This window comes from Phyllobates terribilis, unplaced genomic scaffold (assembly GCF_046119375.1).
Source record: "Phyllobates terribilis strain yellow unplaced genomic scaffold, ASM4611937v1 Scaffold_6967__1_contigs__length_40808, whole genome shotgun sequence".
In the NCBI taxonomy this organism is placed as follows: domain Eukaryota; kingdom Metazoa; phylum Chordata; class Amphibia; order Anura; family Dendrobatidae; genus Phyllobates; species Phyllobates terribilis.
This window is the reverse complement of record NW_027369708.1, coordinates 21,664-34,323: the sequence shown is the minus strand read 5'-3', so window position 1 is coordinate 34,323 and position 12,660 is coordinate 21,664. Positions and strand designations below refer to the sequence as shown.

Genomic DNA, 12,660 nt, shown 5'->3' with positions numbered 1-12,660 from the left:
CAATGGAGGTGAGTTTACATTGATTCGTTATACTAACAAAGATTATGTAGGGTATCTTGTAGATAGAAAGAGTACCTCTGGCATGGTCCGGTTTCAAGGACGAAGTGTATCGATGTTTGACACCACACTCTAAGAGACCATGCGGAAAGGGAAAGTATAGAACTTATTGATGTGGGTTGTGATAGGCCCTATCAAAGTAATCCTTTCTTACTTCTCTACAGGTGTAGAGTGGTAAGTAGGAGTCGAATCCCACGGGGAGTCTATGTATCTAATCTTATGTTTACAAAGAAAATAGCTTTAAAGTAAACAAAAGGGGAAAAGCGGGAAATTATGATTAATTGATCTAGAAAAATAATAAAGGCAAGTGATTTGGTCTCCAAGCATCTACCTACGGAGTCATGGGTTTGATCCTCGATTTCCTATTACCAATTGGGTTCATTCTCTCAAGAATATGCTAAGTTTGTCCTAATCCATGTTCTAGAATAGCTAATCAGGTGAACTTGCCCTAATAGCGCTTACCTACCAATCTAGCCCTGAAACTATCAAGACTATCTCCTAGGAAGCATTAAGTCCATGAATAGATAGGAATGTGTAGCACCCTCACTAGTACAAAATGGTCCATAGAAAACGCCTTATAGAAAACGGTTCAAAAAATAGTGTTATCTAATTGCATATTTTTATGATCTTTACAACACGGATAACGGTTTTTTACATAACCGTTGTGTATGTTATGGATTTTAGAACAAAAGACAATGGTTATTTTCACAACTGTTGTCTGTGCTATGGATTTAAGAACAAAAGACAGTGGTTATTGTCACAACTGTTGTCGTAGCTACAAAATTACACGGATTACGGGTTATAAAAACTGTTGTGGTTGATAAAAAAATTTACCATAAAATCTAAGACAAGTCATTTAAAACCGTAATCAATAATAATAGTGGTTAAAGATATTCTGTTATATTGATTTAAAATATATCTCATCCATCCGTTTCCCCACGTCAGCGATCCTTACTTTCTTTACATCAACGGCTCAGATTTGGCATCCATCAAACACACGGTCGAACCCTAACCCGATTGGCCGCCTTCTTTCGGATTCTCGCGCTCTTAATATCGGGTTTTATCTCTGGAGAAGGGGAGAGAGTGCACGCTCGAGCGAGACGATAGAAATGGCTATTCTCAGGCAACATTCGATTGGAAACTGGGAAGTTACGGCAGTTTAATCAAATTAGTAGAGTTGAATGTGGTCGATTTGGTAGCTCACTGATAGGCGCAATCTTGATGGCGCCAAAGGAGCACCTAAGACGGCAAAAAGGGGCGTTTTCACTCACTTGGGCAATATAATGAAGCGTACGAGGCATCGGAAGTGAAGTCGCCAAAGTACGCTAGAAGCCGAGGGAAAACATGCTTACAGAGCTAAAACCGCGGGCGCGGCCAGCCTGCCGCGGTCGCGGTTCTCACCATGCCGGCCCATTAGATAAGAACCAAATCCGCGGCCGCGGCACCCCTGCCGCACCTGCGGATCTCCCGGACCAATTATTCCATTTTGACCATGTTTTGTAACTCTTTTTCTCTAGATAGTCAATTCGGAGTTAATTTGTATTTAGACCATTCTTATGTAACTCCTAGCTCTTAATGGGTCAAAGAGGGGGAGTTTAGAAAAGTCCATTTTAGGGAGAGGTTTTTAGGAGGTTCTTAGGTTGTTTTTCTATTATCTAATTTTTTACAAGTGTAATCCAAGAAAACTCTCTCAAATCTTGTACTTTGTTTCAATGGAGAACTAAACCCTTTTTGTGTTCACTTTGAAGTTCTAAGCGCTTGACTCGGGTCATCGTGGTAAGTTTCTTGTCCCTTTATTCTTGTCTTTCTTAAGAAATCGTTCTTCGATCTCTTGTGCTTAGATGTTTAATGGTTTGATGTTGATTTCATCTAGGTTGAAAACTAGGTTGATTTGATATTATTCCTATTGCTAGGTTTAGACAATTCTATTTGAAGAATCTAAACCTTTTGTAGCAAACCCTTTTCTCATGAACTATTTGTGATTGATTTTAGGGTAGAGATGTTAGATTCATGTCAAATACCGACTATTTGTCAATGGTATTGCATGAACCTACTTATCTTTGTGGTTTATGCAATCATGCTATTAAATCTAGGTATTTCCGTGGTTGTAGCATGATTAGGGCATCAAGGACTATTTGGACTATTTGCTAATTATGAACAAAGAGTAGGACATTTTGCTTTGATTTGATTTGAATATTGGGTTTAAAGATTCTATGATCCACCGACCTAGTTAAGTTGCTAGAATGAATAAGTGAACCCCTTTTAACCTAAATACTCTTTTCCAACATTTGCATGCTATATTGTTTTCCTAAAATAGAAAACATTTCAAACCCCCCCCCCCCCCCTTTGGTTACTTTAGAAAAATCACATAAGGAAACTTTAATCAAAAAGCTTGCTCCCTTAGGTTCGACCCTTTCTACCACTATACTCTAGTGGGAGTTTGGTTTACTTTGATAGGGGCAAAACGGCTTTAGCCCTTGTCAAATTTGGCGCCGTTGCCGGGGAGCAACGGTTCTTTTTGATTAAGTTTTTTTTTTGTGTGATTACTCTTGGTGTGGACCCCATTGATGGTCCACACCCGGTCCACTAATTCACCTCTTCTTGATTTTGATTCAGAAATCGAGCGAACGCATTTACGGAATTTGAGGCAAGCCCTAGAGAATCTTGTTGTGGAGAACATGGCCGCTCGAACGCTGCGAGAGCTTACGGCTCCCAACCTTGCTCAACAACCTTTGGCGGTCGTCGTACCACCATTAGATGCCGGTGTGGCCTTTGAGCTTAAGTCTGGTGTCATCAACCTCCTCCCGAAGTTCCATGGTTTAGCCGGAGAGGATCCCATCATGCATTTGGGAGAATTCCACGACATATGCATGTGTAGCAAGCCGGCCAATGTCACGGAGGAGCAAATCAAGATGCGGGCCTTTGGTTTCACCTTGAAGGACACCGCGAGAAATTGGTACTACCACCTTCCGGCAGGATCCATCGACACTTGGCCTAAGCTGTATAAGGCCTTCCTCGACAAGTACTTCCCCGCTAGGAAGTCTACCGCCTTGAAGAGAGCCATAGCCAACGTTGAGCAAGAGGATGATGAGACGCTCTATGACTATTGTGAGCGTTTCATGAGGTTGTGCGCAAGTTGTCCGTTCCATGGGTTCGACGAGAAGGATTTGGTAATCCACCTCTACAATGGGTTACTAGATCAAGAGAGGAGGATCATAGATGCCGCTTGCAATGGTAGCGTCTTGAACTTGACGCCCGACATAGCCATGAGCCGGATCCATGATATAGTCGATGGCACGAAAAGCTTTGGTCGGACCTATTAAAGAAAGGGAGTTCATGCTGCGAACTCTAGTGCATCCGATGTAAGTAATACTTTGGCCGAGCTCAAGAGCATGATCGAGGCATTGGCTTTGACTTGGACCAATGACCCGCCGGCACGGGCTTGTGGGGTTTGCACCGATGAAACCCATCCCACGGATATGTGTCCCTAACTCCATTACACTACTACTGCCGACGTCAATGCCGTGGGGGGATATGGGCCTCCTAGACCTCGTTTTGATAACCAAGGCCATAACTATAATCAAAGGTGGAACGATCATCCAGGGTTCTGATATGGTGATCCGGCTGGGGCACAAAACAATTTCCGATCTAAAGCTCAACCGAACCACCAATACCGGGCTCCTTATCAACCCAACAAACCACCGGGCTACTGACCTCCTAAGCCATCTACCGAGGATATGATGAATTCCTTGACCACCCACTTCACCTCTCATGTTCAAAAGACGGAGTCTAGCATCAAGAGCATTGAGAAGCAACTTAGCCAGCTTGCCGAAGCGATGAATCAATCGAATCAACAACATTCCAAGAGTTTGCCATCTCAAACGGTGGTGAATCCGAGGGCTAATGTAAGTGCTATCAATCTACGGAGTGGTAAGGTGTGTGGGGATGCCCCCATAGCTGATTTGGGAGAAGACAGAGAAGAGGCCGCAGAAACTTTTCCGCGGGCGCGGCCCACCTGCCGCGGTCGCGGATTATCCTCTGTAGAAGAGTCCGAGAATGTTGAACATCCGCGGGCGCGGACACCTGACCGCGGTCGCGGATTATCCTCTAAGGTACCAAATGTTGAAGCGAAGGAGATGGCGGAAGAGTACTATGAAGATCGAGGGGACTTCCGTCTTCGCCAAGAGAACTACGTACGTCCTAATTTCCCTCCTCTCCAAGCCGAGAAGCCTCCCGCACCTTTTCCGGAAGCCCTTAAGGACACTTGAAGGCTCGTCAATGACAAAGAGCTCTTCGAGACATTTAGCAAGTGCGAAGTCAACATTCCCTTGCTCAAGCTAATCAAGAGCGTGCCCCGGTACGCTAAATTCTTAAAGGAGCTTTGCACGATTAAACGCAAGCAACAACTTAAGGGGAAACAAAAGGTACAAGTGAGCAAAGGCGTCTCCGCGATGTTCCAACAAAAGGTGGCCAAGAAGTGTAGCGATCCGGGTATGGTAAACATTCCTTGCACTATTGGTGAGACTAAAATAGATAATGCCATGCTAGATCTAGGTGCTTCTATTAACGTTTTGCCCTATTCTTTGTATAAGTAGCTCGGCCTAGGACCTTTGAATGAAACGGGAATTGTGATCCAATTGGCCGATAGATCTTCGGTTTACCCGAAAGGGATAGTTGAGGATGTATTGGTTATGGTTGATCACCTCATTTTTCCAGCAGATTTCTTTGTCCTAGACATGGCACAAGAGGCTAAGGACTCACTTATCTTGCTTGGGCGGCCGTTCATGAAAACGGCCAACACTAGAATTGACTTAGCAAGTGGTTCACTCACTTTTGAGTTTGATGGGGATGTTGTAAGCTATAATATTTATGATGCTATGAAACACCCTAGTGATGATAACTCTTTATTCTCTATCGACGTGATTGATCCAATTGTGCAAGATACGTTTGATGTATATGGTTTGGATGAGTTACAATCCGCGTTAGAGAATAGCTTAGTCGATTCAACGCAGTTAGACTTCACTATGTCTTCCGACATGCGTGAAGTTTTAGCTCACTTGGACTCGAAAGAGCCATTTTTGGCCGGTGGGCCCATGTTACTAACTCTTGAGGCCGAAAGACCTCTTCCTTCTATAGTGCAGGCACCGGTGATTGAGCTACAACAACTTCCGGATCATTTAAAGTATGCTTTCCTAGGTGAGAACGACACTCTCCCGGTCATCATTGCTAGCACACTTACGGGGGTTCAAGAGGCGAAGTTGGTGGAGGTACTCAAGAAGAATGTGACGGCTCTCGGATGGACTATCGCCGATATCAAGGGAATAAGCCCTTCTACTTGTATGCACCGGATTCTCCTAGAAGACGGAGCCAAGCCTAGTAGACAACCTCAGCGGCGACTCAATCCACCCATGATGGAGGTAGTGAAGAAGGAAGTGTTGAAGCTCCTTCAAGCGGATATGATTTTCCCTATCTCGGATAGCAAGTGGGTCAGCCCCACGCAAGTCGTCGCGAAGAAAGGAGGAATCACCGTGGTAGAAAACGACAAAGGTGAGATGGTTCCCACACGAGCACAAAAAGGGTGGAGGGTTTGTATCGATTACCATAAGCTGAATGCGGTGACTCGAAAGGACCACTTCCCCTTTCCCTTCATCGACCAAATGCTCGAACGGCTTGCCGGACGGCCTTACTATTGTTTCCTCGATGGATACTCGGGCTACTTTCAAGTCGCCATAGCTCCGGAAGATCAAGAGAAGACGACGTTTACTTGCCCATTTGGTACTTTTGCATACCGCCGGATGCCATTCGGGTTATGTAACGCACCCGGGACGTTTCAACGATGTATGGTAAGTATTTTCTCCGAATACATTGAGCATTTTATTGAGGTTTTTATGGATGACTTCACGGTACATGGGGATAGTTTTGACTCTTGCCTTCACCATTTGACACTAGTGCTTGAACGATGTGTTGAGACCAATTTGGTCTTGAACTCGGAAAAGTGTCATTTCATGGTTGATCATGGTATTGTGCTAGGTCATATAGTATCATCCAAGGGTATCGAGATCGATAAGGCAAAGATTGATGTGATTCAGTCCTTGCCTTATCCTACTAATGTTCGTGAAGTGCGTTCCTTCTTAGGCCACGCAGGTTTTTACCGTCGGTTCATCAAGGATTTCTCCAAGATTTCTTCCCCCTTGTGCGAGTTATTAAAGAAAGAAGTGGTGTTCGTGTTCAATGATGAGTGTAAGGGAGCCTTCGACACTCTCAAAGCCCACCTCACCGAAGCGCCCATCATCAAAGCACCTAAGTGGTCTCTTCCGTTTGAGATCATGTGTGACGCTAGCGATTACGCGGTAGGGGCGGTTCTTGGTCAGAAAATCGGAAGAGATATGCATGTGATCTACTATGCCTCCATGACATTGAATGGGGCCCAAAGAAATTACTCGACTACCGAGAAAGAGCTCCTCGTCGTGGTGTTCGCCCTTGATAAATTTTGCCAATACCTTTTGGGCACAAAGGTGATCATTCACACCGACCACGCAGCACTTCGTTACCTAATGACAAAGAAAGATTCCAAGCCAAGACTCATTCGGTGGATTTTGCTCTTGAGCGAGTTCGATGTTGAGATAAGAGACAAGAAGGGAGTTGAGAACTCGGTAGCCGACCATCTTAGTCGGATCGTCCGTGAGCATGAGGAGTTCACGTTGCGACCACTTGGAAATTTCCCGGACGAATCACTCTACGCCTTGCATACAGCGTCTAAACCGCGGGTGCGGTCCACCTACCGCGGTCGCGGGTACTCAGAATTTTCCCGAATATTATCACCAGAGAGAAATCCGCGGCCGCGGTCGGCCTGCCACGGTCGCGGATCTGACGCTGAGCTGCTCTCCCTCCGTTCCCTCAAGCCGTGGTATGCCCACTTGGTCAATTACTTGGTGCGAGAAGAGTTTCCTCCCAACATCACCAAAGCGCAAAAAGACAAGATCAAGAGCGAGGCTAAGTACTACGTGTGGGATGATCCATATCTTTGGAAGCATTGTGTTGATAAGGTTATCCGAAGGTGTCTCCCGGATAATGAGGTACAATCTGTTCTTTCCTTTTGTCATTCTTATGCATGTGGGGGTCATTTTGGACCAAATAAGACAGCTCGAAAGGTATTGGATACCGGTTTTTATTGGCCGCACATCTTTCGAGACGCTTACGCGTTTTGCAAAGCATGTGACCGGTGTCAGAGAGTCGGGAAAATCTCCTGAAGGAATGAGATGTCGCAAACACCATTAATCTTTTGCGAGATTTTCGATGTTTGGGGATCGATTTCATGGGACCTTTTCCTAACTCTCTAGGGAATATATATATCTTGCTTGCGGTGGACTATGTTTCCAAGTGGGTGGAAGCAAAGGCCACCAGGACTGATGACTCGAAAGTGGTGTCTAGTTTTTTGAAGGAAAACATCTTCTCTCGTTTTGGGATCCCGAAGGCTCTCGTGAGCGATAGAAGAACTCATTTCGTGAATAGGACGGTGAGCGCTCTTCTCAAGAAATACGAAGTCACCCATAGAGTTTCTACCGCCTATCATCCGCAAAGCAATGGGAAAGCCGAAGTGTCTAATAGGCAAATCAAACGTATTCTTGAGAAGACGGTGACCCCTAATAGGAAAGATTGGAGCCTCCGTCTTGATGATGCTTTATGGGCGTACTGTACCGCCTACAAGACGCCCATTGACATGTCTCCCTACCGGTTGGTTTTTGGAAAGGGGTGTCACCTTCCCGTTGAGCTCGAGCAAAAGGCATGGTGGGCGGTCCGGAAGTGCAACATGGAGATGAATGAAGTGGGAGAGTTCCGGGAACTCCAAATGCATGAGCTCGAAGAAATTCGAAGAGAAGCGTATGAGAACGCTGTTATTTACAAAGAGAAGACGAAGGCATGGCATGATAAGAACTTTTTGAGAAATGACTTCAAAGCTGGAGATAAGGTCCTTCTTTACAAATCTCGCCTTCAACTTTTTCCGGGAAAGTTACGCTTTCGGTGGAACGGTCCTTATGTGGTGGCCCGTGTGTTTCCCCATGGAGCAGTGGAGCTTTACGACACGGACAAGGACAATGTGTTCAAGGTAAATGGTCAAAGGTTAAAGCCTTACCATGAGAACTTTTCTGATGCGGTTGTTGAAGAATTGGCTCTCGAGGAGCCCGGGTCCGACGTCTAGAATTCCGGACCACGTCGTGCCACAACGTTAACTACGGCGCTGGTCGGGAGGCAACCCGATTTTGTAGACTTTCATTGAAATAAGAAGCTAGAAGGAGGGAGATTTATGTTGGGGTTGAAGAATGAAGGCCACGGGAGGATTCCACCAGAAACATTTCCGCGGGCGCGGCACCCCTGCCGCGGTCGCGCCTGGTTTTTTAACAGGTCCAACAGAAACATTTCCGCGGGCGCGGCAACACCGCCGCGGTCGCGGATTTTGCGTCTAAAACTCCAGATATCAGTCGCGGCCGCCATTCTCTATCTCCCTCACACAAATTTTCTCCCTTCTCCTCTCAAGAACACCGAACCTACTTCACCCAAATCCCATCTCTTCACCGAAATCTCCCCTCTTTCTCCATTCCTAACTCAAATCCACCATCCACACTCCCTTTCTACTCCATTTCCTCACCCTAATCACCCAAATTCATCCCCCAATTCAAGATTCTCTACAAACCCTAACTTTTCTCCATCCCCAAATTCGTTCCTCCAAAGCCCTTAAATTCGCTTCATTCTACCATAGATCAACCGGACCAGTGCAAAGGAGGCTACATCCTCCGGTTTTGTGGCGTTTTTCGAAAGTTTTTCCGGCGAAGTCTGCGCATCCGCGCCCGCGGCCCTCCCTGCCGCGCCCGCGGATTCTCCTCTGAGACGGGTTGTCTTCGATTTTGAGGTATTTTCTGCGGTATTTTGGGCTTCGACTTTTGTTGGTGGTGTCCACCTAGGTTGCCTGTTTGGTTTGTTAGTTTGTTTGGAGATTTGTACTTGTGTTGGGGAATTGTGGTATTTGTTATTGCGTTTGGATTTGGTTATGGCGAGTACAAGTAGAACTCAGAAGCGTTCGAGATCGGCCTCCCGCACGACCGAGTACATGAAGATTGTGTGTGGAAAGGAGGTCTTGCCCACCAAGTTTTTCCACCATTGGACTTTAGAGAAGCTTGGCATGCATGAGTTCACGGAGGCGTTTCTCGCTCATGGCGGTCTAGGGAGGTTTGTCCATCTTTACGCCAAGACTCACGTGAATCTTACTCGCGAATTCTTGGCGTGTTTGACTTTCCAATGCCCCGATGGACTTCTAGAGCGCATCGCTTTTACCTACCAGGGGGTTCGGTACGAGATGACGGCGGCTGAGGTCTGCGACGCTTTGGGGATCACCACGGCGCCTTCCCCTACTTGGGGTCCCGACACGGTTCGGGACCGCCCCGTCCTTTGGTGGCAAACGATCACGGGGACGGTATTCGGGGTCGACAGAGACACGTACAATTACTACATCAGCCACCCCGCGATCCGTCTCACGCACAAGGTACTCGCCATGTGCTTCTGTGGCCAAGGAGAGGTCAACAAGGTGTCTATCGCGGATCTTCAGTTTCTATGGGCAATGTCCCCGGAGTGTGAGATGTCTCCGGACTGGGCAGCCCTCTTCATTCGGCGATGCGCCTTGGCTCGAGAGCGCCCAACGGGGAAGATCACCATGAGGGGTATGATCACCCTTCTCGTCGATAGTGTGGCGGACCTGGAGCATCTTGATGAGGCTGAGTGTGATGACCCGCCCGTGCACGGGAGTACATGTTACGACGAGGCTTGGTTGCTACACAACCATATGCTTTATCGGTTTCGCGAAGGCTACCAGTTCCTGTGGCCTTTTGGGAAGACTGGCGACTCCTACATCCGTCTCCCCCGGGACTTCGTCTACGGCCCTTCTCACACCTTCTTTCTCCCGCCGGACGACACGAAGGGGATTCAGGTCCTGAGTTCTGCATGTCAGCGCACCCTAGCGCGTCTCGAGGCGGCCCGTGCCGCGGTCCCTCAGGTTCCGGTTCCTCCCCCAGCGGTTGCTGGCCCGTCGGATACTCAGACTCAGCAGGGAGCGGAGCCGTGGGATCGCCTCTTCTCTCAGCTCGGGCAAATTACCGACCAGATGGGCAGACTGCAGACGCATTTTGGTGAGCTCGGTGAGGGCATGGCCGGGATTTGCGCTGATCAGGCGGATTTTCGCCAGTACGTGGAGACCCGTGTTTCGGGGTTTGACGAGCGGCTTCAGAGTATCCAAGACGAGCAGGCCGGGTTGAGACAGTATGTTGAAACCCGGTTCAACTACTACACCGGACAGTGGGAGCATTTCTACTCCCGATTCCCGCCGCCGCCACCCGATCAGTGAGGTACGTCTGCTTCCTCTTTCCCTCTTCTTTTTGTTCTCTTTTGCTGCATTGAGGACACTGCGCTATACAAGTGTGGGGGGGAGGTTACTATTCGTAGGTTAGGTTGCTTTTGGTTGTTTCTAGTTGTTTGTTTGTTTTTGCTTTGTTTTGTTGAGTCGGTTGTTGCACCCCATGATTTGCATTGTTGATTGTTTCTTATACGAGTGCGTATGCTTTGGATCTTTTGAGTATGTTTCGGTTTTTCAAGGTTGCAAATGCATTATGTTGATGATAGTGTTTTATTATGCTGTGGACATTTATTTGGAGCATGCGGACTTTGATAGGACTATGTATGGACCGATTCTCATTACTTAGGCGTGTTGTCACTTAGGAGTGCTCTTCTTTGGGTGTTTGCTTTAGAACTTGTTTATATGTCTTTTTCGAAGCTTTAGGTGCTGAGGTTCTTGCATAACATTTGATTGAGACGGGAAATTTGTCACATTGTTGAAAACCACGAATAAAATAAAAGCATGCAAAGAACACGACGTAGTGTTTAGTGCTTATTAATAAAAGAAAAAAAAAACAAAAAAACTTCTAACGTTTGCCTGATGAGCACGCGATATCCGAGGTTGAAACAGCACTGAGGTTTCGATCCTTTGATGGCTACGTGAAAAAGTCTTATAAAAATTGGGCCGGTTCGAATAAGAAACGTCCGGGTCCCAAAAAAAATAAAAATTTTTTTACAAATAAAGTGTTAGTAGATTTTGTGACTTATGAATGTCTCTTGATTTGTTTCGCACCTTGCCTTGTGGTTAGTCTTAGATGTGTTTGCATGTTTTTAAAGTGCCATTTAAGGATAGAGCATGAATTCGTGAGGGCATGTTTGGTATGTGGGTTTAGGATCTTATATTTGTCTATCATTGGACGATGCATGCTAGGATGAGAAAATGTCTTTGGTATAATTTAACATAATTTTCATGCATATATCATTTGGACTAAGACAACCATTACATGCTTTTTAGATCTATTGTGAATGTGCTTGCGTGAGATTCAGAACAAGCAAAGAAGGGGGTGTGTGCAACATGTTTGCTTTCGTATTTTTGGGTAGTCTATTGTAGGGTCGGAGTCTTTTCTTGTTTTTGATGAGAACAGGTGCTAGAGAGAGATTTTTGGATGCATTGGAGAGTTCGAGTTATCCTCGCCCAGACCTTCAAGCTTACTCGAGGACGAGCAAGATCTAAGTGTGCTGAAACTTGATAGGCGCAATCTTGATGGCGCCAAAGGAGCACCTAAGACGGCAAAAAGGGGCGTTTTCAGTCACTTGGGCAATATAATGAAGCGTACGAGGCATCGGAAGTGAAGTCGCCAAAGTACGCTAGAAGCCGAGGGAAAACATGCTTACAGAGCTAAAACCGCGGGCGCGGCCAGCCTGCCGCGGTCGCGGTTCTCACCATGCCGGCCCATTAGCTCAGAACCAAATCCGCGGCCGCGGCACCCCTGCCGCGCCCGCGGATCTCCCGGACCAATTATTCCATTTTGACCATGTTTTGTAACTCTTTTTCTCTAGATAGTCAATTCGGAGTTAATTTGTATTTAGACCATTCTTATGTAACTCCTAGCTCTTAATGGGTCAAAGAGAGGGAGTTTAGAAAAGTCCATTTTAGGGAGAGGTTTTTAGGAGGTTCTTAGGTTGTTTTTCTATTATCTAATTTTTTACAAGTGTAATCCAAGAAAACTCTCTCAAATCTTGTACTTTGTTTCAATGGAGAACTAAACCCTTTTTGTGTTCACTTTGAAGTTCTAAGCGCTTGACTCGGGTCATCGTGGTAAGTTTCTTGTCCCTTTATTCTTGTCTTTCTTAAGAAATCGTTCTTCGATCTCTTGTGCTTAGATGTTTAATGGTTTGATGTTGATTTCATCTAGGTTGCAAACTAGGTTGATTTGATATTATTCCTATTGCTAGGTTTAGACAATTCTATTTGAAGAATCTAAACCTTTTGTAGCAAACCCTTTTCTCATGAACTATTTGTGATTGATTTTAGGGTAGAGATCTTAGATTCATGTAAAGTACCGACTATTTGTCAATGGTATTGCATGAACCTACTTATCTTTGTGGTTTATGCAATCATGCTATTAAATCTAGGTATTTCCGTGGTTGTAGCATGATTAGGGCATCTAGGACTATTTGGACTATTTGCTAATTATGAACAAAGAGTAGGACATTTTGCTT

General features: G+C 45.9%; 1 pseudogene; it reads left to right on the top strand.

Moving 5' to 3' along the window:
• Positions 1 to 613: 613 nt before the first annotated feature.
• Positions 614 to 10,450, top strand: LOC141251355 (uncharacterized; annotated as a pseudogene).
• Positions 10,451 to 12,660: the final 2,210 nt, after the last annotated feature.